This window comes from Thalassophryne amazonica, chromosome 12, assembly GCF_902500255.1.
Source record: "Thalassophryne amazonica chromosome 12, fThaAma1.1, whole genome shotgun sequence".
Lineage (NCBI taxonomy): Eukaryota > Metazoa > Chordata > Actinopteri > Batrachoidiformes > Batrachoididae > Thalassophryne > Thalassophryne amazonica.
This window is the reverse complement of record NC_047114.1, coordinates 45,061,493-45,087,902: the sequence shown is the minus strand read 5'-3', so window position 1 is coordinate 45,087,902 and position 26,410 is coordinate 45,061,493. Positions and strand designations below refer to the sequence as shown.

Below are 26,410 nucleotides of genomic sequence, written 5' to 3'. Positions count from 1 at the left end.
TGCACATGCTGCAGCCATGCTGGTATTTTGATTTCACTTTACAGGTTATGAGGATCAGTTCACAGAAGTGAAATATTCTTTGGAGTATTCCACACTCTAAAATAAATTATTTGCTCAGTTTAAAAACAAAACAAAACCCTAAAATAGCAATTTGGATGTTTTTTAAAGAAATTCTAACTCAGCCACTGAGTTCACACAAGACACTTATAGTAAGACAAACCCAGGTTTAGCAACGCATTTAATTAAGTGGTTTTGTAAACTTAATTTGCTTTGTCCTCTACACTGTTAATTAATTTTAACCAATTTAATTTAAAGGTTTTGGTGTTATTAGTTAAGTTATTTAATTTAAGTTTTTCTAGCTTCTTTAGTTTGCCTCCATTCCACTCAGTAATGTTCATGCAAAATATTACGTTAATTTTCTCTCGCTCTCTCTCTCACACACACACACTCTCTCTCTCACACACGAACACTTTCTCTCTCTTTCTCGCGCTCTCTGTGAAGGTGGTGTGAACATTGTTGTATGTACATAATGTTCTTTTGTTAATTGAAGAATTTTTCCATATTTTGAAAGAGTGTAAATTTGGTGATATTTTCTATTTTGTTAAGGTCGGTGTCATTGTGAACCCCAGGATCTGTTTGTCTGAAGATAATGGCAGTTCAGTACAGTTTGGTGTACTATGTGTGTAACTGGTGTCAAATGGTGAAATGTTCTTGCTCAAGAACTTGAGTGTTGTATTTGATACTGTTCCTTTCCAAAGTAGAAATGGGGCCTAATATAGCTGTAAATTGTTAACTTTATCTGTAAAACTGCTGATTTTGAGAAGGACATGAAATGATTATTGTGGAATTGTAGTAATTTTCCAACTGTTCACTTGAATGCCTGTACTGGACAAGGCAAGGGAATCTATTGCCACAGCAGCCCCACCAAGACTGTTTTTCACCAGCCGCCACTGTTCACAGTGTTGAGCTTCTTGTTTCTGTTCAACTGGAGGACTTGTTCATAAACCTAATGTCTCAGTCACATACCAGTTCTCCACATGTTCAAGATCTTCAGTCTGCTCTTTAGCAATGAAACTGTCATACATCCTTCACATTCCTGTACTTCAACAATCTTGCATTTGTTGCAGACACTGTCTTGTCCCAAGGCCAACTGCCCCCAAACAATCCCACAATTCAAATAAAAATGAACACCAAAAAAGGCCTTTCAGACTGCACGCTTCATTAGCGTCAAATGATGCCTCCCTTTGTGTATGACATAAATGTGTCAGGCTTTGAGTTTTTGTTTGTTTTTCTGTTTTATTTTGTTCTGTTAATTATTTTTTCATTGGTTTTGGTTTGTTTATTCTGTCCGTCTCTGCTTCTCTTGTCTTTCTCTTTGGTTCTTGGTGATGGGTGTTTCCCTCTCTCTCTGGCCACCATGGTTCTGGTGCTTTCCATGCACACCTGTTTCTGATTTGCTGATTGTCACTTGGGGTTATATAAGCTCACTGGGTGTATTTGTCACTTGCCACTTTGTTGTGCCTTGTGTCCTCATACCAGCTCTGTTCCTGCATTCGTATTCCTGTCTACCTCATAGTGTGTACCTGACCTCCAGCCTGTTCCATCGACCACTCATTTGCCTAATGTACGAGGTCTGTCAATAAAGTAACGGTCCTTTTTATTTTTTTCAAAATCTATATGGATTTCATTCATATGTTTTTACGTCAGACATGCTTGAACCCTCGTGCACATGCGTGAGTTTTTCCACGCCCGTCGGTGACGTCATTCGCCTGTGAGCACGCCTTGGGAAGAAGTGGTCCCGCCCCCTCATCGGATTTTCATTGTCTGGAAATGGCGGAATGAAAAGGATTTTTTTTCCATCAGAATTTTTTCAGAAGCTGTTAGAGACATGCACCTGGAAACCATTCGAAAAATTTATCTGGCTTTCGCTGAAAATTTTACAGGCTTCACAGAGAATAAGGTCTGTTACTACAGCTTTAAGGACCCCTTTAAGGACGCTCGGCGCGCCGCGCTCCGAGCTGTGACGACGCGGCACAAGCCACCGGACCATTTCTAAATGGATGGCTCTGTGGATACGTGACCATCGTGTGCCATTTCTCTGGTTATCACAAGAGCTGGACATCAGCCATTTTCCGGCAGATTTCACTTTTAACGAGATTTTGTCATGGAAAGCCGAGCGGAGGCTTCGCGCATCACGATGGATTCGCTACTGGAGCGAGACAAAACTACCTCCATTTTGGTCTCACAGGACGGCTTTGAGATAGTGTTCAGACAGCTGTCGGTGGTTTTTCCATGGAGTGATTATCCGAGAAATTGTGGATGTGCCTGGACATGCGGTCTGATGAGTCCACATTTCACATTATTTTGGGAAATCATGGACGTTGTGTCCTCTGGACGAAAGAGGAAAAAGACCATCCAGGTTGTTACCAGCGCAAAGTTCAAAAGCCAGCATCTGTGATGGTATGGGTGGGGTGTGTTAGTGTCCATGGCATGGACAACTTACACATCTGTGATGGCACCATCAGTGCTGAAAGGTACATCCAGGTTTTGGAGCAACACATGCTGCCATCCAAGCAACGTCTTTTTCAGGGACGTCCCTGCTTATTTCAGCAAGACAATGCCAAGTCACATTCTGCACGTGTTACAACAGCGTGGCTTCGTACTAAAAGAGTGTGAGTACTAGACTGAACTGGAAACAGATCCCAATTTAGCCTATCAGGTCTTCATGCAAATGTTTAATGAAGCTTACGAAAAATCATTTCCAATCATTAAATTATCTGGTGATACGTCCAGAAAGCAAAACCCATGGTTTTCTAAGCGACTACAAAAATCCTTATTCAGAAAAAACAAGTTGTATAAAAAATATTTATCATCTCCTTCACCTTTAAATTTATCTACTTATAAAATCTATAAAAACAAATACACTACTCTTGTTAGGGCTGCAAAGAAGAACTACTTCAGTGACAATTTTCAAAAATCAGTAAACAATATTAAAGGGACCTGGAAAATAATCAATGAATTACTTAAAAAGAAAACATGTTTATTAAAATATCCATCAACTTTTTCAGATGGATCTAGACATTTTTTTGATCCTTTGATATCGTTTGCAAGTTTAATAATTTCTTTTCAAATGTTAGTGCTTCTCTTGCAAAGAAAATTGAGTCCACAAATATAAATCCTGTTGATTACATTAAAGGTTAATTTCCTTCTATGGTTGAATTTGAACCCACAAATTCCAAAGAGGTTTGTGAAATCATTGCTGGTCTGCGTCCATCTGCAGCTGGCCATGATGGAATAAGTGCATCTGTTGTTAAATCTGTTATATGTGAAATTTCTGAACCACTTACACATATTTTTTCTTTGTCTTTGAAAATGGGCATAGTACCTTCTGATTTAAAGATTGCTAAAATCATACCTCTGTTTAAAAAGGTGATTCTGCATGTTTTTCAAATTATCGCCCTATCTCAGTCTTGCTATGTTTTTCAAAGATCTTGGAGAAACTTGTTTATAAGAGATTAAATAATCATTTGCTTAAGAACTCAATTTTATGTAATTATTAATATGGTTTTCGGAAAAATCATTTAACTTATATGGCTTTGATCGAATCATTGGATAGAATTCATTGAGCTTTGGAAAATAATGAGTTTGGTATTGGTGTGTTTTTAGATCTTTCAAAAGCATTTGATATGGTAAATCATGAAATTTTGCTTTCAAAGTTAAACAAATATGGATTTATGGCAACTGTACACACATAGGTTTGTAATTATTTATCTGAAAGAAAACAGTATGTTTCTCTAAACCTGGACTCAGATATCAATTGTATAGAGTGTGGAGTACCTCAAGGTTCAATTCTGGGACCGTTGTTGTTCATAATATATATTAATGATTTTGCATCTGTTTCTACTACTACATTCCCTTTGTTGTTCGCTGATGATACTACTTTTTGTAGTATCTTTATTTCCAGCAAAGATATTGATAGTTTGGTTAGTACTTTAAATGATGATCTTTGTAATTATTCAACCTGGTTCAAAGCCAATAGATCCATCCATCCATCCATCCATCCATTTTCTTCCGCTTTATCCGGAGTCGGGTTGCGGGGGCAGCAGCTCAAGCAAAGCCACCCAGACCTCCCGATCCACACACACTGTCGAAAGGAGCCAGTTGGATGCCTCGCTGGAGAGGTGTTCCGGGCATGTCCCATCGGGAGGAGGCCCCGGGGAAGACCCGCTGGAGGGACTATGTCTCGCGGCTGGCTTGGGAACGCCTTGGAGTTCCCCCGGAGGAGCTGGGGGAGGTGTGTGTGGAGCCAATAGATTATTGTTAAATATAAAAAAAGTCAAATTTTATGTTATTTGCTGGGAATAAAAAATGTAATTATGGTGTAATGAAAATTTGCATTGATAATGAAATAATATCAAGGGTCTCATCTATATGTTTTTTGAGTGTGTGGATAGATGAGAAACTGTGTTGGAGAGAGCATATTGATCATGTTTGTAAAAAATAACCAAGTCAATAGGAATCATAAGCAAAATAAGATATTTAATACATCACAAATGTCTTTTAACGTTATATTATAGTTTAATTCATCCATATTTAAGTTATTGTAATATTGTATGGGGAAGTACCTTTGCAACTTAAATAAACAAAATATTTCTTGTACAGAAAAAATTTGCTCGTATAGCTACTCGTTCAAAACCTTGTGCTCCAAGTGCACCTCTGTTTTTTAAATTGCAGCTCTTAAATATTTTCCATGACTTGTACGTTTGTTTTCAGAGCTCTCTATGATATTAAGTGGCCTTCCTTCATTAAATATTATTTTGTGCATAACCGTCAAATTCATAATTATCCGACCAGACAGGCTGCACATTTTCATTTACCTTTGCATAGAGTGACTCGTTATCAGCATCACATCAGATATCATGGCGTTAACCTCTTAACGCCCATCGTCGCATATATGCTACAATCTCTGACTCAAATATGCAACTTACCAAATTGACCTGTATGCCCGTTGTCGCAAATTTGCAACATACCATCATTATTATTATAACATTATAACATAAAGTCATTACCAGAATACCCAATATTACTATCTAGTTTTTGTGCAAAAGTGAAATTAATAATCTCAACATTATTTACCATCTACTTAAAGGCAAAAACACACACAAAACATTTTTTTATATACAGCTATATAAATTCAGGCATTAAGGGGTTAAATCTTGGAATGATAATGTACGAGTACATCTAGTGAATCCATCTATCACCTTATATATGTATAAAAGTGGACTAAAAGCGAAGATCCTGCAGGAGTATCTACAATGAATTGTTTTAATTTGGAAAAATGGTGTAATTCTGTTGTATTCTGTTATATTTGCTTTGTTTGGGAGTGGATTCTTTATAAACCTTTTGGCTTCCACCACTCCCTTGCACTTTATTTATATTGTATTTTTTTCTCCCCCTCTCTCTTTGGTTGTTTTATGTATATATACATTATTTTATATGTGTTTTATTTTGTGCTAAATAAACAAATCAAATCAAAATCAAATCCTCAGTTCCCAAATGCTTATTGAGTGTTGAAGGAAAGGTGATGTAACACAGTGGTAAACATACCACTGTCCCAACTTTTTTGAAACGTGTTGCAGGCATCCATTTCAAAATGAGCAAATATTTGCACAAAAACAATAAAGTTTATCAGTTTGAACATTAAATATCTTGTCTTTGTGGTGTATTCAATTGAGTATAGGTTGAAGAGGATTTGCAAATCATTGTATTCTGTGTTTATTTACACTTTACACAACGTCCCTACTTCATTGCAATTGGGGTTGTACTTTAACAGCTGCAGACAAGAAGGAAAGAACACGCAACTGTTTAATCAAGCCATGACAATGTAAACAAGACAAATAATTACCTTTTTAGACGGCTCAAAATACTTTCTGCAGCTTGTTAAGCACGTGCGCACGAACGCCTGAAGCTGGAGTAGTCCTGTGTGATTCATGAAGTGATTACAGTCATTTTCAACAGCAAATTTGCAAAGAAAATGATTAATCCGACACAAAATAATTATTTTATATAGGCAGCATCCAGCGTACAGCGCGTGGCAGCTGGTAGAACAAAGAACAGCGTCCAGCTGTGAACACAGTGGATGGGATCGTCACGACACAGTTCGTGCTATTGTGTGAAGCGAAGGCATGCTCGTGGAAATGGACCTAGCTGCAACTGTTGGAGAACAGTTGGAGACGCAAATTAGGGTCCAAACGCATGAACGAGCAACAGCTTCACAGTTGCTATCTCAATGAAGTGGGCACATGCAGCTAAAACAATGACATGTTTGCACACAAAGTGTTCAGCTATTATTATCCTAATAGACCATGTGAATAGGCACTGTAGAAATTACCACGACTGTACTCAGTAAAGCCCCTTTCACACCGGGCCCACTTCGAGTTGCATCATGCGGCGTCATGACAACACCACGTGAAAGCAACCCAGTGCCGAGACAATGTAGCTCAATGCCACAACAGCGTGAGGGACACAAAAGATGAAGCGAATCGGATGCCAAAAATTAAACGTTTTATTTTTTCTTTGTCAAGCACAGGACGCAGAAAGGAAGTGGTTTCAACACAAGTCAGGGCAAAGCAATGATACACAACGTGACTAGAAGCCACACTCTCAAAATACAACGTTACCCGATGCCAATTTCTATATATATATAAAATTATGACAGCCCCGGCCAGTTGGGCCCTAAGCCAGTCCATGCCTGGCCACAAGCGATGATAATGGCGTCCAAGCAGCCTGTGAACACTTGGACCTATTATTGCAAAATTCACAAATTGCAGTACTTGAGACTATAAATCACAGTGGCAACAGCAGATCCCAGTGTAGGACCACAGAGAACTGAAACTTTCCAGACATGTAACAATATGGAGAAGAACTGAAATCAGAAACTGAATCCTGATCCGCAAGATGAATGCCTAACCCACTCAGCTATTGAGCAACATATTGAACCTGACAATCTAGGTGTGAGTACTGATGAGTTGAGGAGTTACTGTTACAATCTTGATTCCTTAGTTTCCAAACGAGTACGATCATAACATAAGCAGGCATTGAACCCTGAATTGTTAGCATATTCAACAAAAACTACCCATGAAGTCAAGGAAGCTAGAACCTATACATTTCTGTGTGACAATATGAAATTCAGAGGATTTGAATAATGGAAAAATGGAAAATTTGAAGATGGATGATTTGGTCCTGGGGATTATAGACTTGAGATTTGCACAATGGAGAAATATACATTTGCTAAGAGTTTATGTTTATTGTGGGTTTGACTATTACATTGATACCCCTGACTTGATTCATATAAGAGGTTTTGCATTGAAAACGTGAAGCATGTCGAATTGAGGACACGATATTTGCAATGGAAGCCTGGAGGCTTTAGGCTTTGACATTAGGGAAATGGTTACACGCCAAGGGTGTAGGCTGAACGCTAGATTTAAATCAGCTGGTTGCCTCATTAACATCTTGGCCTTTAGAAAGTGCTGATGTAACATCTACATTGTGCTGAGGGTAGGAAAACATTTGATGAAATTTGGTTGGCCATTTGGCAGCCATTTTGGTGCTGCACTTTATGTAATGTTGGCAAATGGAACTAAGTGCACCAAATTTAAGATTTTTACTTCAAACAGTTCTCGAAAAATTGACGTGTCAGTTGTAGAACCCCATCAATGAAATGTCACAAAATTAAGCTTGAATCCAAATAATGTTGTAGTGATTGTGAATATGAAGTTTTGTTAAGTTGTTAAGTAGCTTTTTGCCTTGTTCCCCGGTTCGTACCCTCACTGTATATTCACCTTGTCTCGGTATGTTGAATTGTGTGTCACCTTCGATTATTAAGCACCGTGGTTTTTTGTATCTATATGTCTGTGTCATAGCTCCCTGCTTCTGGAGTTCCATTTGACTCTGTTCCTGCTTTCAAATTTTCACATTTTGTCAGCAGAGACAGCAGTTAGTGTGCACCAAATTTTGTATGAATTTGACAAGTGACCTTTGACTAGTTCATTTCAACAAGTTTTATAAATGTTCATTTAAATTTTGTATAAAATATAAAAAGCATGAATTGCACATGACCCTAGATTGTGAGAGTCAGTTTAACCCAGTTAGCATGTGGATATACATCACATGAATGTGAGATGTATACTTTAGAAGTTATGAGCCAAAATACAAATTTGACTATTATAGCACCCTCTATGGATGAAATTTTACAATAATGATACTGAGTCAAAAATGTAGTATTGATTGTAAGCGTGAAGTTTTGTTATGTTTGGAGCACAACATCACAAAATAATGACCATAGAAACATAATTACCGCAACCTGAAAGTTGATTGATCATCTTTGAAATGGTTACAGTTTTTTAAATTGCTTTGACACTAGTGTCAGAACCTTGCTGTCATTTTTCACAACTCTAGATACAAAACTCAAAACGGTCACCATTTGTATCACAGGCTGTCCAACATTCAAAACATTGCATAATGTATTCATATCTTTATAGAAAGCTTACAATCACAGAATCATTGGTTCAAACAACTAATTTATCATGAAACACCATAGGAACATTTCTTTAGATCACCCACACACAACATACACATAATTTCACTGTTGAGTTGTTCGTACAACCATTAAATATTGTAGTACAAAATATGTGATACATGTTTCATCCTGTGCTACACGTAATGTCACTGTAAAAGGGTTAGTGGAGAGAACAGTGGGATTATTGAACAAAGCTGAAATTTATTGATGAATACAAACTAAATGACAACCAAGGTTGAATGAAAGCAACAATTACTGTAGCAAAAACAAAAACACCCTGCTATGTTCCTCACCTGGGTACTGTACAGTAAGAAAAAGGCTAAACAAAGGATCAACAATCACTTGTCATCCCCATCAAGCCCGTCTTGTGGATTGGGCCACAGGTTCTCATCCACATCTGCATAGATGTTTTCATTTGCAAAACATTTTGGAAAGTACCTTCATGCACTGCAAATCCAGGCCTGACACTGGTCTGCTGTAATGTCATTACAGGCATTGCCCATGGCCTGAAGAAGGGTCACTTGTCAGGCATTGCCCATGGCCTGAAGAAGGGTCACTTGTTGATGCGGATGGTGATCATACATCTTCCACCTCCATGTGGAGAAACATTCCTCAATGGGGTTAAGGAAAGGAGAGTATGGGGGAAAGTACACAGTGAGGAACTGCGGATGGGCCTGAAACCATGCCTGCACCAGATGAGCGTGGCAGAACCTGACGCTGTCCCACACAATGACATAAATTACACCAACAGCTCTACAGACTAGAGTTAGCTCATCAAGAAATGCAACACGGAGCTCTGCACTGTATGTGCCAATCAGTGGTGGGTACAGTTCCGCTAATCCGCTAATTGTCGAAGATAATGTTTTCATTATCGGATTAGCTTTTCAGATAACTTTGAAAACCATTATCAGACTAATTATCTTCCGATAAGTTTTGGTCCAATAATTTTTAGACCGCTAAGGTATTTTTGTAGATGTAGTAAACAAAGCTGAATAGTTACAAACATTTATAGAACCTAAAATCAGTTGAGTAGCTACCTGCTAAATGTTTTGTAGTAGATGCGCAGTTCTATCCTCCATAAACAAAGGAGAGCTGGTTCTAAAAGAAACCGCTCTATCCTCTGCAGGCACTGGAGAACTGACCACAGAAAAGAAAAAAAAAGTTAATTTCTTTTGACCCCATACTGATACGCTGGCAATATCACTCAAGTCATCCAGAGGCATTCAGTTTTAACTTATAGTTAAAATTTTAACCAAACTAATTTCGGACAAGTTATTTAAATTAACGTCATGTCTGAAGTTTTATAAAGTAAAAATATCAGATATGTTTTAGTTTTAAAGTAATGCACTAATTTTGAAGGTTTTAGTGTGGAGATGCTATGCCCAGCAGTGCATTATGGGTAATGTCAATACATTCATGACAAAAGAAATGCATTTGAGATGCTCTGATCAGGCTCCACACGGACAACAGCGTAAAACTCTGTATATTGTGCCTAAAACTGTCGTGAATATATTCTCTGGGTTTGTAGATGTTGTTATTGTTTTTGTTTTATGTAAAAATGCTAGAAGAAGCTCAGGTTGCTTCTCATTATTTTCAATTGGAATCATTGCAATCGATTCCTGTTTGCTATTTAGAGCCCTGCTTATGTCAAACACTGTCTGTCATCTTTGTTCCAGAGTAATATATATAAGATGTCTGAAATCCAGTTTGCGTTTATTAAATTCCACGCATCTTAAAGGTAGCAAACACGGATTATCTGGAATTTTGTTTTGGCAAGTTTTCATGGCCTCTACTGCCATCTACTGGCCAGTAGTGTTCATGGCAGTATTCGCCCGGCACCAGTAGATCATGGCAGTGTCCTATTTATTTTGACACCGGTTATATCAGATGGTTATGTAATTACAACTTGGGGGTTTTTTTTAAAGGCTTTTTTTTTTTTTTTTTTTTTTTTTACAAATAAAAAATGGCGCATTTTACAAAAGCACATTTATCTGTAAACACTAACACACCACACGACACACCTCACATTAACGTGTTGGTTTACATAGAATGAATGAGTCAACCAATCAGTGTTAGCGGAGGCACATTTTACCCATAATCCCTTTCACATTTGTCTGTGTTTGTTACAAAACTTCAGAATTAGTGCATTATTCAACATTAAAAGATATATGTTATATTTTAACTTTGTACAAATGACGAAATTGGCATTAATGGAGTTATTCTATCAGTATTAATTTTATTTATAAACCAAACCATAAGTCAGCACTGCTTTATTTTCTAAGACCTCCGCCTCATGGCAACGCTGTTATTGAGTAGAGAGTTGAGCTTCTCTGCTGGAAGTTATGTAATAAATAGGAGCTTCCAGCAGTGGGTAGGCCGCACAAAGACGCAAGTGCTGACTCATTGTTTGGGTCTGTGGTTGCCTTTGATGCTACAAGAAGCGATCGTGGTGTTAAAACTCAAAATCAGCTTGTTAGTAGTTGCAAGTGTACCGGAGACAATACTGGAAGTTATCGGTTATCTGTAGCTTCCAATAAATTTTTGGGTGGTTTATTGGTTTAGCTTTATAAAATTATGATTATCTGTTATTATCTGTGCCCACCACAGATCCACAAAAACAATGTGAAGAGCAAGTGCAACTTTCTGAAAAGTGCTTATTTTACTCACCTGGCTACCTATCGCTAAACACAGTATATTGCTCTACAAATTAGTGCGCGCTGTGTGTGGTCAAATGTAAGATTGATTCAGTGTTGTCTTTTTTTTTCAATTAAATCCTCTTGTCAGCTACTAAATGGTGCTGGCCCTTCAATCTGTGTAGCTTCCATTAACAAATCACTCTCCTACATCAAATACCAGGTACACAGATCTGACCTTAAATGCTTAGTTAAGGTCCTTAACTAAGGACCTTAACTATCAGAGCATTTTTTTTCAAAAGCAAAAAAGTTTCAGGTGAGGTTTGTGCACTTTATAGACCTTATGTGATAGTAGATATGGACATTGAGAATAGCAAAGGATGGAAAGTGAAGCTAAGGGTAAATTGAATATGTGTATCAGACTGTGGAGGTGTCTTACTTGTGTTACTGGTGTTTTGGTGTGAATTCTGACTTAAGTCACACATTTTTATTTTTCTTACTTTTAAGGACTTCATTAGATCTTGTCTGTCCTTTCTATGCTTTGCTGTTAAATCAATAAATAATTCATATTCATATATTTCTTATCCTGAACCCATTTATGTGCAGTGTACCATCTGTGTTCTCCATCCAGCCTTATAGTGGAGTGCTGCTGTAGCTGTGCTAAACCAGGTCCTGCACACGGCACTAAACCTCACTGATCAGAACAACTGCAACTACTGTATTTTTATGACTTACAATGTGGTTGTGTGTGCTGCCAGAAAAACCGAGACATCAATCAGTTTGTAGAATAAATAAATGAATAGCCAAAACTAAAACACAATCTAAGTAATGCCTAAAACTGTCTAAATGTAATTGAAAAGTGATGCCAGGGTGAGTGTTCTGTACTAAGTACTATGACATAATAATCTGTCAAGATGAAATAAAAATCTTCAATAACTATAGGCTCATAAGACAAATATAAAAACAAGGATAATATACTTTACTCAGCCTCTGAATATTTCAGACCTGCTCCTAAGTTGCAATTACTAATTGCCTTCACCACATTAGGAGATTAAATCGTTATAGAAACTGCACCAGAATGCAGGAATTTTATGTATGGGTCGTTAGCCATTGCTAACATGCGTTTTTTAAAATCATTTTGACAATGAATGCAGCTTTTACAAGCAATGTTTTCACTCTGAAATCATGGGAAATTGTATTTCTGGACATCTAGATTTTAAAATGTTTTAAAATATGCTAAGCACCCCTAAACCTGGAAGTCTAAAATCGCCTCTGCTTCACTCCGACTGCATTTCTTTCAAAAGGCACATGGTACAACTGTTTGAGGGACACCTGGTGCCTTTGCAGAACACGTGCAATGGTCGGCAAACTTATGGCTTCCACATTCCTGAAGAGATCTTCATCGTCCAGGATGTTCTGTCTGATTTCTCTAAGTCAAATGTCATTTTTGGCCCGGACCATGTTGACCACAGCCCGTTCATGTTTCTCAGTGAGGAGTCTGCCTCTGCCTCCACTATTGGGTTCAGTCTCAATTCTCTAGGGAATATGACAGGAATCATACTGTGGAACACATTTTCATAGTCACATGACCAACTCTGTGTGACACATTGGCATGCAGTGTACAATCATTTGACAATTATACAGTAAGAGTAGCCTACAGTACTGTAATGGTTACTGTAATGCATGCTGAAGACTTACCGGTTCTCATTGTGGAAAGTTCTAATGAATGAGACCACGGATCTTCTAAGGTTTGGTTGTATATTCTCATTGCCTCAATCATTGACATGCCATGAGTGATGACATGATCTACAACCATTGCTCTAATCTCATTGGAGACTCTTTGCCGTTGCTGTCTTGGTCCTTGTCCTCAACCCGTTCCTCCACATTTGGTGACAGTATCACCAGCTAATATATAAATCACTTTTCGTGGCATCGTAGCATAATTGTGTTTTTTGCCGTGTGATTGGGCAGAGATAGAACAGAGGGATTATCTTAATATAGTAACAATTGCAGTAGCTAGATCCTCAGGTCTACATCCATTTTGCAGGCTTCTTTATCTTTCAGCACTTGCTATTCCAACATAGCCCGACTGAGGTTGACCCGTCATGGCTCTGCCCTGACAATGACCATGTAAGAAATAAAGTCTTTGTTGGCTTGTTAAAACTGCTAGCTCACCGGTGCCTTGAAAGGGGTGTAGTAGGTATGTGTTGTTGTAGTGCCGTAAAGCAGTTTGTGTTACTCGCAAAACCCGAGAATCTTATTCAAAGGACACCAGGTCAGCATCCCTAAAGTTGCAAGACTGGCTTTCCACTACAAGATGCCTGGTGGGGGAAGAGAGCCCATATTCTCTCCAAAACAAGTCATTTTCTTGTGGTTCGGTTCCGCGGTGTTGTTTTGGCTTATTTTCTGTGTGATGTTCCATCCCCGTGGTTTCTCTGTCCTGCCTTTTCCTTCTGTTGTCTGTGGGTGCATGTGTGAGAGAATGTGTGTGATGCACGTGTGAGAGGGCCCCACTCTGCCTCTCCGCTCCCGTGTCATGTGGGTGCAAGTGTCGTGCTCCTCCTTCCTTTGTCTCTGGGTGTGTGAGAGAGAATGCATGGGTGTGCTCACGCTCAGCTAGAGGCAGACCCTGACAGTTGGGCGCGGTGTGTTTGACAGCTGTCATGCGTAGACTCGCCGCATGGACGCATAGTGTTTATTGTCCTGGTGTTTCTTAGCTTTTCTCTTCACCTAGTGTTCATTATATGTCTTTGATCATCAACTTTGTCGTTTTGTCGGTTTTATGTTCCATTATGTGACATGTTTAGCCGCATGTTCTCCTTGAATTGCTGGCTGTCTGAGTGGTGTCCAAAAAATGAGGTGGGCTTCATAGATAATTGGCAAAGCTTCTGGGGAAAACCTGCTCTTCTTAGGAGAGACGGCATCCATCCCACTTTGGATGGAGCAGCTCTCACTTCTAGAAATCTGGCCAATTTTCTTAAATCCTCCAAACCGTGACTATCCAGGGTTGGGACCAGGAAGCAGAGTTGTAGTCTTACACACCTCTCTGCAGCTTCTCTCCCCCTGCCATCCCCTCATTACCCCATCCTCGTAGAGACGGTGCCTGCTCCCAGACCACCAATAACCAGCAAAAATCTATTTAAGCATAAAAATTCAAAAAGAAAAAATAATATAGCACCTTCAACTGCACCACAGACTAAAACAGTTAAATGTGGTCTATTAAACATTAGGTCTCTCTCTTCTAAGTCCCTGTTGGTAAATGATATAATAATTGATCAACATATTGATTTATTCTGCCTTACAGAAACCTGGTACAGCAGGATGAAGGATGATGTTTTATTTGTTATTATCTATCATCCACCTGGTCGTTACTGTGAGTTTCTCTGTGAATTTTAAGACCTTTTGTCTGACTTAGTGCTTAGCTCAGATAAGATAATTATAGTGGGCGATTTTAACATCCACACAGATGCTGAGAATGACAGCCTCAACACTGCATTTAATCTATTATTAGACTCAATTGGCTTCACTCAAAATGTAAATGAGTCCACCCACCACTTTAATCATATCTTAGATCTTGTTCTGACTTATGGTATGGAAATTGAAGACTTAACAGTATTCCCTGAAAACTCCCTTCTGTCTGATCATTTCTTAATAACATTTACATTTACTCTGATGGACTACCCAGCAGTGGGGAATAAGTTTCATTACAGTAGAAGTCTTTCAGAAAGCGCTGTAACTAGGTTTAAGGATATGATTCCTTCTTTATGTTCTCTAATGCCATATACCAACACAGTGCAGAGTAGCTACCTAAACATTCCTACCAGGCTGCTCAAGGAAGCCCTACCATTATTTAATGCTTCGATCTTAAATATGATCAATCTATCTTTATTAGTTGGCTATGTACCACAGGCTTTTAAGGTGGCAGTAATTAAACCATTACTTAAAAAGCCATCACTTCACCCAGCTATCTTAGCTAATTATAGGCCAATCTCCAACCTTCCTTTTCTCTCAAAAATTCTTGAAATGGTAGTTGTAAAACAGCTAACTGATCATCTGCAGAGGAATGGTCTATTTGAAGAGTTTCAGTCAGGTTTTAGAATTCATCATAGTACAGAAACAGCATTAGTGGTATTAGGTATTAAAGGCACTGCGCTGCGGTGGTTTGATTCATATTTATCTAATAGATTACAATTTGTTCATGTAAATGGGGAATCTTCTTCACAGATTAAGGTTAATTATGGAGTTCCACAAGGTTCTGTGCTAGGACCAATTTTATTCACTTTATACATGCTTCCCTTAGGCAGTATTATTAGATGGCATTGCTTAAATTTTCATTGTTACGCAGATGATACCCAGCTTTATCTATCCATGAAGCCAGAGGACACACACCAATTAGCTAAACTGCAGGATTGTCTTACAGACATAAAGACATGGATGACCTCTAATTTCCTGCTTTTAAACTCAGATAAAACTGAAGTTATTGTACTTGGCCCCACAAATCTTAGAAACATGGTGTCTAACCAGACCCTTACTCTGGATGGCATTACCCTGACCTCTAGTAATACTGTGAGAAATCTTGGAGTCATTTTTGATCAGGATATGTCATTCAATGCGCATATTAAACAAATATGTAGGACCGCTTTTTTGCATTTACACAATATCTCTAAAATTAGAAAGGTCTTGTCTCAGAGTGTTGCTGAAAAACTAATTCATGCATTTATTTCCTCTAGGCTGGACTATTGTAATTCATTATTATCAGGTTGTCCTAAAAGTTCCCTGAAAAGCCTTCAGTTAATTCAAAATGCTGCAGCTAGAGTACTAACGGGGACTAGAAGGAGAGAGCATATCTCACCCATATTGGCCTCTCTTCATTGGCTTCCTGTTAATTCTAGAACAGAATTTAAAATTCTTCTTCTTACTTATAAGGTTTTGAATAATCAGGTCCCATCGTATCTTAGGGACCTCATAGTACCATATCACCCCAATAGAGCGCTTCGCTCTCAGACTGCAGGCTTACTTGTAGTTCCTAGGGTTTGTAAGAGTAGAATGGGAGGCAGAGCCTTCAGCTTTCAGGCTCCTCTCCTGTGGAACCAGCTCCCAATTCAGATCAGGGAGACAGACACCCTCTCTACTTTTAAGATTAGGCTTAAAACTTTCCTTTTTGCTAAAGCTTATAGTTAGGGCTGGATCAGGTGACCCTGAACCATCCCTTAGTTATGCTGCTATAGACTTAGACTGCTGGGGGGTTCCCATGATGCACTGAGTGTTTCTTTCTCTTTTTGCTCTGTATGCACCACTCTGCATTTAATCATTAGTGATTGATCTCTGCTCCCCTCCACAGCATGTCTTTTTCCTGGTTCTCTCCCTCAGCCCCAACCAGTCCCAGCAGAAGACTGCCCCTCCCTGAGCCTGGTTCTGCTGGGACTGGTTGGGGCTGAGGGAGAGAACCAGGAAAAAGACATGCTGTGGAGGGGAGCAGAGATCAATCACTAATGATTAAATGCAGAGTGGTGCATACAGAGCAAAAAGAGAAAGAAACACTCAGTGCATCATGGGAACCCCCCAGCAGTCTACGTCTATAGCAGCATAACTAAGGGATGGTTAAAAGGGAGTTTTTCCTTCCCACTGTCGCCAAGTGCTTGCTCACAGGGGGTCGTTTTGACCGTTGGGGTTTTTACGTAATTATTGTATGGCCTTGCCTTACAATATGAAGCGCCTTGGGGCAACTGTTTGTTGTGATTTGGCGCTATATAAATAAAATTGATTGATTGATTATCTGGTATTATTTCTCCACTCGGGTTGTCTGTTTTATTTTCATCTCTGTGCATTCCTTTATTTCCTCTCATGTGCCCTTTCTGTTCTGTTTGTCATCCTACACCTGCTTGTCATTAGTTCAGTTGGTATTTAATCATGCCTTTGGTTTTGCTGGTGTGGTGTGGTTTTGCTGTGAAGAAGAAGTCCTATCCGTTTTACCTTTGATCACTTTGTCACACCCCTGGTCCATCTTCACCAAAGGTTTGCTGTTTGTAAGCGTTTTTCCCACTCTGCCGTGTTTTTACACATTTGCTTTTGGTTGCACACCATTTGTTAGGCACCTTGTCCCATGCAGTGCGTTTGGTTTTGATTACCTTAATTTCTTTCTTGTAATTACCAGCTTAGATGTTGTCAGTTCAGCTGCTCCCGTTATTGTTCACTGTTGCCACAGCGGATACAACCAGATCCGTAGACTGTGTAATATTTTGTAGGTGTAGGTTTTTGGATTTTCTGAGTCACATTGTATTTTTCATGGACACCTGTGGATTAAACAACACTGATTGCATCTTATCCCTCTTTGTCTGGCTATCTGCATCCTGGGGTCCAATTCCTAGCGGCCCATGGTCCAAACCACAACATATTTAGGGATTTCTGTTACTCCAAAACTGCAAATGTTTGGAGTAAAATATTGCATAGTGGCAAGTGAAAAAACATTTTCAGTTAATTTTACCATACAAATATTGCTAAAAAATATACACTTATGAAGGAAATGTTGCCTCCCTTCTTTCTCCCATACATACACTGTGTGGAGAATTATGATGAGATGAGATTTATTGTCATTGTCATTACAAGAGTGCAACAACAACAAAATTACGTTTACACTCCAATTACCTCAGACAAGATACAGCAATTTATCCACAATTATTACTTGTTTACTGTAATAATGGCACACATCAGAATTAAAGACAACACATATACATTTGACAATGTTTATGTGCACTAAACTTGAAGCAGTCCGTCATCCCAATTGAGGTAAAGTGGGTGAAGGCTGCAGCAGGAGGGGCCTGCGCCGCCCAGCTTGTGGAGTTGAAGGCTACAGCAGGAAAACCCACGCTGCCTTGGAGGTGGCAGGGAGGAAGCCAGGGTGAGGGGAGTGGAGAGACACGGAGGGATAGGGATGGAGGGAGGGAGACATGCGTTGCGTGCAGATGAGTTAAGTTTCTGTCAGTGTGTGTTTAAAGTTATTACACAAGTATTACACAAGTTGTAATACTTAACTGTAAAGGATTAATTTTATTACTGAACAGTGCCCTCAATCAATCCAAAATGTTAATAAATATCAAACCTGAATGTTTAACAAAGTGATTTTTGGCTTTCTCAAGGGAACATACGGTGCATCTGGAAAGTATTCACAGCGCTTCACTTTTTCCGCATTTTGTTATGTTACAGCCTTATTTCAAAATAGAGTAAATTCCTTTTTCCCTCAAAAATTCTACCCATAATGACAACATGAAAAAGTTTTTTTTAATGTTTGCAAATTTACTAAAAATTTAAGAAACTAAGAAATCACTTGTACATAAGTATTCACACCCTTTGCTCAATACTTTGTTGAAGCACCTGTGGCAGCAATTACAGCCTCAAATCTTCTTGAATATGAAGACACAAACTGATGCACCCATCTTTGGGCAGTTTCGCTCATTCCTCTTTGCAGCATCTCTCAAGCTCCATCAGGTAAGATGTGGAGTGTCGGTGCACAACCATTTTCAGATCTCTTCAGAAATGTTCAATCGGATTCAGGTCTGGGATCTGGCAGGTCACTCAAGGACATTTACAGAGTTGTCCTGAAGCGACTCCTTTGATATCTTGGCTGTGTGCTTAGGGTCACTGTCCTGATGAAAGATGAGCCGTCACCCAAGTCTAGGGTGAACAGATGTCCCACTTTGTGCGGGCCAGTTCCGCATTTCCATTACCTTTCACAAATTGCGAAGGTGTCCAGCATAGTCATAGTCAGGCTTCAGTTTTGAAATGAGTGTTTTATAATCTCACAATTGGGAAATTTGTCAGATTATAAAACATGCATGTGAAATTGGGACATCTGGTCACCTTGCCCCAGTCTGAGATCAAGAGCGCTCTGGAGCAGGTTTTCATTCAGGATGTCTCTATACTTTGCTGCATTCATCTTTCCCTCAATCCCGACTAGTCTCCCAGTTCCTGCCATTGAAAAACATCTCCACAGCATGATGCTGCCACCACCATGCTAAACTAATAATACTAATAATACTAATTTCCGGATGCACCACAGCCCCTCTTCTTTTCAATACATGCCATGAGCCTTCCATCCATGCAGTCTGTGATTTAAGGAAGACCTACAAGTCATCAATAGAGTTTAAGTCAAGCGAGGAAGGGGGCCATGCCATTATCTATCACCACTGAGGCCTTTGGTTGCTAACCAAGCAGTGAAGCACACTGTCTTTATTCATAAAAAGTAAAACTTTTTGGCTGTTCCCCTTAATTGTTTTCACTTAAGGTTGCCACAGCAGGTCCTATTTGGATCTGGATTTGGCACAAATTCTACACTGGATGCCCTTCCTGATGGACCTCCACATTACATGGAGAGATGCGCCAGGGGTGGGGTTTGAACCGGGAACCTTTTGCACTGAAACCACGTGCACTAACCACTTGGCCACACCTCTGCTTTCTATGGATTATTAAAAATACTTAAATTTGTCAGACAGTGAGACAAAACAAATTCTGTTTAGGAAAAAGATGCATTGATGGTTGTTTTATAATGAACACATTCATGAACTAATGATCCAAGATCTGCTGTGGTGACTGAGTGAAAACAAGGGCAGCCAAAGGGACTAAACATACTCAGTGCAGGGGTGGTGTAATGTGGAGGTGCATCAGGAAAGGCATCCAGTGTAGGGTTTGTGCCAAATCAACATGCAGATCCAAACTGGATGAAAACAAGGGGAACAGCTGAAAGGTTTTACTTTTTATGAATAAAGATGAAGTAAAATTCAATGAAAATATTCAATTGATAATAGCTCATAAATGTTACTTGAGTTATTCTTTTAGAAAAAACTAATATATGCAAGTAAAATTTACTTAAGAATTCCCCTTGTAAAATTTACTTGGAATTTCTGAGTGAAAAAACTTGTCTAGGTTTTTTCAAGTAAATATTACTCCAGTTTTTTTCGTGTACTTACTTGGATGCATGTGACGCAGCATTGTCCTCCATAAAAATCATGGACTTTTTGAATGATGCAGACTTTTTCCTGTAACAATGCTCAAAGAAAGTATAGTCTAAAAACTGGTAGTAGGTTTGGAGTTTTATTTAAGTCCATCTTCAACCTGAAAAGGTCCAAGTAGCTCTTCCTTAATAATAGCAGCCTAGAGCAGTACCACTCCTCCACCTTGCTGGCATCTGACTTGAAGAGGTGCTGTGTGCATTAGTGATCCAGCTAGATTCTTTCTCATTTCGTCTGTCCATTAAACCTTTGAAAAAAATCTGTCTTCAGATATTTCTTTGCTCAGTCTTGATGTTTCAACTTGTGAGTCTCGTTCATTGGTGGTCGTGGTTCAGCCTTCCTTGCCTTGGCCATGTCTCTGAACACTATACAATAAATTAATGGATTATTTAAATTTATTATTTCCCTGCAGCCAGGGCTTTTAATCAGAATTTTTTTTTCCCCCAACTGCTGTGTTCCAAACAGAAACAGTATTTTGACATTTACGGTTTTGGGTTCCACCCCAAAATTTTCGTCGCTGAACCGGTTAGGAAAAAAATGTAATTCCCAAGCTGGTAAATAATATTCCATGTCACCTGTAGTACACTGAAAACACTCTATATACCAGAGCCGTATGCGGTGCTGTAACGCCACATACACACGAAAACTGGAGCAGACAGCAGAACCTAGACCTTTTCAAAAGCGGGACACTGAGTAAAATAAAGCCTTTTAAGAGAAAGATCTGTGATAATCACCTGAAATAGACCTATGGCATATTTAAGGTGAAGCAGTGTGTTTTTTGTATTTTTAAAAGACACAAAGCTTTATTACTCTCCATCTCGCAGACAAAGCCCGGGGTATCAAAATAATGGACCGGGTGCTAACTCATTGCTGTTCACTGGGTTTTAGGATCCACCGATGTGTTCAGCAGCTAAAGCTAAACATGTTCATTCATGCAGTTATGACTGTTTCAAATATTAAAGCTATTCACACACTAAATAAATATAAAGTATTAATCTGACCTGTTATGTGATTTCAGTCAGATTCATCATCAAATGGTAAATGGACTGCATTTATAATGTACTTTTCCATCTGCATCAGATACTCAGAGCTCTTTACAATAATGCCCCACATTCACCTATTCATACACTGGTAGGGCGCTGCCATGCAAGGTGCTCACTACACACTGGGAGCAACTAGGGCATTAAGGACTTTGCCCAAGGGCTCTTAGTGATTTCCCGGTCCAGCTGGAATTTCAACTGAGGATCCTGTGGTCTCAAGCCCAACGCTTAACCACTGGACCCTCACAGCCTGATGATAAGACAGACAGTCTTGTTTTGGAAGATGATGTCTGGGAAATACTTAAATTCCTTAATGTGGAAATTACTGAAGAAATGCAAAGTCTTTAAAGAAGTTCCTCAGTGTTTGTTTTTGTTTCTCAGCCTGAACCAGAGAACTCCAGCACTTTGTCTTGTCAACAAGAAAAATAAGTTATTTTAAAAGTTAAAAGCGTCACAGTGCTCAATATGTTCATGCCAGTATTCAGCCATCTGACATCTTCAGTGTTCTGCTTGTGACAAAAATAAATCCCATTAATTAAAAAAAAAAAAGCATAATAATAACACAAATAAACACAGTGGTTTTAACGAAGTCCCTCAATGTTTGTCTGCTCTGGGTGCATTTCTCAGCGTGAAACACAGGACGCGGCACTCTGTCCAACACTGTCGTTACCTACAACAACCATAATAACAAAATGACTGACAGGAGGAAATGAATGTCATCGGATCATTGTAAAAGGAAACCTTTTCAAGAACAAAAATAAATAAATAACTATATTAACCAGTTACCACTGTTTTAAATAAGTGATTCTGTTCTGGAACATAAAAAATACATAAAGTGTCTGCTTTTGCTTTCGTTCCTATAGCAAAATATGAAATGTTTCTGGTTTTCCTTTTAGGAACCAGTTCAAATCCTTGCCTGAAGTCAGATTATCTGTCTCTGTCTCATGCAAGACTACAACAGGGATAGAGATTATACTCAATCCATGAGTCTGGGTCCTTGGACAAGATACTTCACCAACATTGACCCAGTCCATCCATCTGTAAATGAGTCCTAGTCTTCTCTGGGTAAGTAACATGCATTGGACTGGCATCCTGTCCATTTGGAGTCGTAGACTCTTATCTGTTTGACATTACAGAATCCCAGAATAAACACAGGCATAAATGGGTCTCAAGACATATAAAGAACTTACTTCTTATTCTTTATGCACATGTGCATACATACAGTATGCCAGTCACACTTATACGAGGTCTGTTAGAAATGTATCATACCTTTTTATTTTTTTCAAAAACTATATGGATTGGATTCATATGTTTTTACGTCAGCCAAGCTTGAACCTTCGTGCGCATGCGTGAGTTTTTCCACGCCTGTCGGTTGCATCATTCGCCTGTGGGCAGGCTTTGAGTGAGCACTGGTCCACCCCTCTCGTCGTTGTTTCATTGCGAGGAAATGGCGGAATGATTTGGGACATGCCTATCTCGGCTTTCAGTGCTTACCAGTCGAGTGAGTATAAGAGAAATTGTGGAGAGCTGGGCTTGTCCCAACTTGTCCTTTAACACTCCGAACGGAGGTGTTCCTTTGTCTCGCTTCATCAGCGAATCGGTCGTGACGCGCGAAGCCTCCGCGTGGCTTTCCATGACAAAATCTCTTGTTAAAAGTGAAATCTGCCGGAAAATGGCTGATGTCCAGCTCTTGTGATAACCAGAGAAATTGCACACGATGGTCCCAGCTCCACACAGCCATCCGTTTAGAAATGATGTGGTGGTTTCTGCCTCTCGATGGCAGCTCGGAGTGCGGTGCACCATGCGCCATTGTGGGCCGTCCTTAAAGCTGTAGTAACACTCCTTATTCTCTGTGAAGCCCGTAAAATTTTCACTGAAAGCCAGATAAATTTTTCGAATGGTTTCCAGCTGCCTGTCTCTAACAGTTTCTGAAAAAATTCTGATGGAAAAAAAGCCCAAATCATTCCGCCATTTCCTCGCAATGAAACAATGACAAGAGGGGTGGAGCAGTGCTCACTCAAAGCCTGCCCACAGGCGAATGATGCAACCGACAGGCGTGGAAAAACTCACGCATGCGCACGAAGGTTCAAGCTTGGCTGACATAAAAACATATGAATCAAATCCATATAGTTTTTGAAAAAAATAAAAAGGTACGATACTTTTCTAACAGGCCTCGTACTTGTGCACAAGAGGTTTAACAAAATTAACTTGATTTGAACTGCACAACTTAAATGGCTCTGTCTTGGACAACTTCAAATTTGAGTACCATACATTTAACCAAGAGCCTGTAAAGACTTTGTGGAAATAATACAACATTGTTTTGAGTACTTTTTTTATGAACAATAAAACAACCATTAAAATTGCAGCATAATGGGCAATAAAACACATAAAGAATCTCTGAACATAGAAATAATAGATTATAAAGGCTTCTCTCTCTCTCTCTCTCTCTCTCTCTCTCTCTCTCTCTCTCTCTCCCGGTCTCCAGCTGCCGCTGTCCACTGTCCATGCTGCCATATTTCATCCAATAAGTAGCTGTAACTGCTACATTAGCTGTGCACACATGGAAGGAGCCGCTGTCACTCTTAAATCTGTGTGCATGTGCCGTCTCTTGAGAGAAGGAAATGCGCATAGCTGATAGGGTCACGTCTTCTCAGTACTTGACTTTATGCTTTTAGGATTGTTTTTTTTTTTTTTTTTCACAAACTGTCAGATTTGATAGACGGCTAAGCTCAGAATGCAAACATTAATTTAGCCAGTGATTGACATGTTTGTTCATTTTCTGGTACAGTATGAAGCAGCGGTTAAGTCAGGCTATACTGCGCGTCCCTCCCATTATTCACATTCTAATCTTCGCACACGTCAGGTGGTGCACTGAAGGTTTTCAGACAGAAGCTCTCTCCACACCCATCTCAAGCATACCACAATGTCAGTGTACAGTGTGCATGTGTTTTAGGGCCATTGTGTGTGTCATTGGGTGTCGCCTCGTCTACAGGTCAGCAGAAGAGACCTGGTATATGAAGAGGAAATGTGCAAAAAAAAAAGTTTGTTCTGCTACAGTTAATATTGACCTGCTTGAGGTCATCAGTTTGTTTTCTCAAACCATGAGTTGTGGCCTCAGTAAACGTTCAGCCATACTGAATTAAAATCCAAATCAAAGTAATTTTAAAGCCTATTTAGATGGGATTCATTTTACATGTGGACGTGGGGCAAAGTCATTATGACCACAGTTCATCAGTGATTTTTATCCAGTCTAAATGCTCTGTTTCAGTCATTTTTTCTGAGTGCGCTTTCATGTGTTGTTAACGATTCCAGCACCTTTTACCTTCTGTAAAACAATCTGTAGAAATTACCTCAGTAATATCCTCTGGAAGAGGAATTTTCTATCATTGATCTCAAGTATGAAGAACAAATGTGAATACTTTGTTAAATGAACAATAAAACATTTTTTAAATATGCCCATAAGGAGCAAACTGACCGACATTTGAACACCAAATTTGATGTAGATAGGCTCAAAATTGAAGATTTCTATAAGCATCACACAAGCTCACATTTTCACTCATATATATATATACATATATACATATATATATACATATACATACATATATATATATATATATATATACACAAGGTCTGTTAGAAAAGTATCCAACCTTATTATTTTTTTAAAAAACCATATGGATTTGAATCACGTGTGATTGCGTCAGACAAGCTTGAACCCTCGTGCGCATGCGTGAGTTTTTTCATGCCTGTCGGTTGCATCATTCGCCTGTGAGCAGGCTTTGAGTGAGGTGTGGTCCACCCCTCTCGTCTATTTTTTATTGTGAATAAATGTCTGAACGATTTGGATCTTTGCTGCATCAATTTTTTTCCAGAAACTGTGAGAAACCTCCAGGTGGACACCGTTCGAAAAATTAATATGGCTTTAAGGGACGATTTTATGGGGATTAAACAGATTACGGGGTGTTACTGCTGCTTTAAGGACGGCCCACAACTGCTGAGAGCGCGACGCGCTCCCAGCCCTCATCGACAGGCTGACACCCCGCTGGAACAACCAGATAATTTCCAACGTGAAAGCTTTGTTGATCCGGGACCTCCTCTGACTTTCACAAAAAGGCAGAAGATGTGGACATCAGCACTTTTTCCGGCAGTTTTTTTCATGGAAAGAAAAGCGGAGGGACGCGCCACAGAGCCGTTCATTACGCGGGACAAAACCTCCTCGGTGTTGGTCTCTCAGGACAGCTTTCAGGTGGATTTCAGACGGATTCCGGTTGCTTTCCAGTCCTGTGAATATCCGATTGTGATTGTGCATGAGCTGGACATGCCAGAACATGTCCCGTGAGGCTTCATCACGGCGTTGCTTTGCGCCAAGCGGCTGCACCGCGACGCGCGGAACTCCTCCGCACATCTTTCTTATTGTGCCGGAAAAGTGCTGATGTCCACGTCTTTTCACAATTCCTGTGCTAGTCAGATGACATACCGGATCAAGACAGCGTCCAGTTTAAAAATGAACGACACATTTCACTGTTACAGGAGTTTTTGTCATGGAAAGAGAAGCTGCTCCACCGCGCGTCGCGGTGCAGCCACTCGGCGCAAAGCAACGCCGTGATGAAGCCTCACGGGACATGTTCTGGCATGTCCAGCTCATGCACAATCATAATCGGATATTCACACGACTGGAAAGCAACCGGAATCTGTCTGAAATCCACCTGAAAGCTATCCTGAGAGACCAACACCAAGGTGGTTTTGTCCCGCGTAATGAACGGCTCCGTGGCGCGTCCCTCCACTTTTCTTTCCATGAAAAAAACTCCTGTAATGGTGGAATGTGCCAGAAAAAGTGCTGATGTCCACATCTTCTGCCTTTTTGTGAAAGTCAGACGAGGTCCCGGATCAACAAAGCTTTCACGTTGGAAATGATCTGGTTGTTCCAGCAGGGTGTCAGCCTGTCGATGGGGGCTGGGAGCGCGTCGCGCTCGCAGCAGTTGTGGGCAGTCCTTAAAGCGGCAGTAACACTCCTTAATCTGTTTAATCCCCATAAAATCGTCCCTGAAAGCCATATTAATTTTTCGAACGGTGTCCACCTGGAGGTCTCTCACAGTTTCTGGAAAAAAATTGATGCAGCAAAGCTCCAAATCGTTTAGACATTTATTCGCA

General features: G+C 39.7%; 1 long non-coding RNA gene across 1 annotated transcript in view; it reads left to right on the top strand.

The window, feature by feature from the left end:
• LOC117522063 overlaps nucleotides 1-26,410 on the top strand; it is a 61,050-nt gene that overhangs the window by 18,507 nt on the left and 16,133 nt on the right. Inside the window, exon 2 of the long non-coding RNA XR_004564135.1 lies at nucleotides 22,153-22,321. This is a non-coding gene — a long non-coding RNA (uncharacterized LOC117522063). The remainder of the gene's footprint in view (nucleotides 1-22,152; nucleotides 22,322-26,410) is intronic.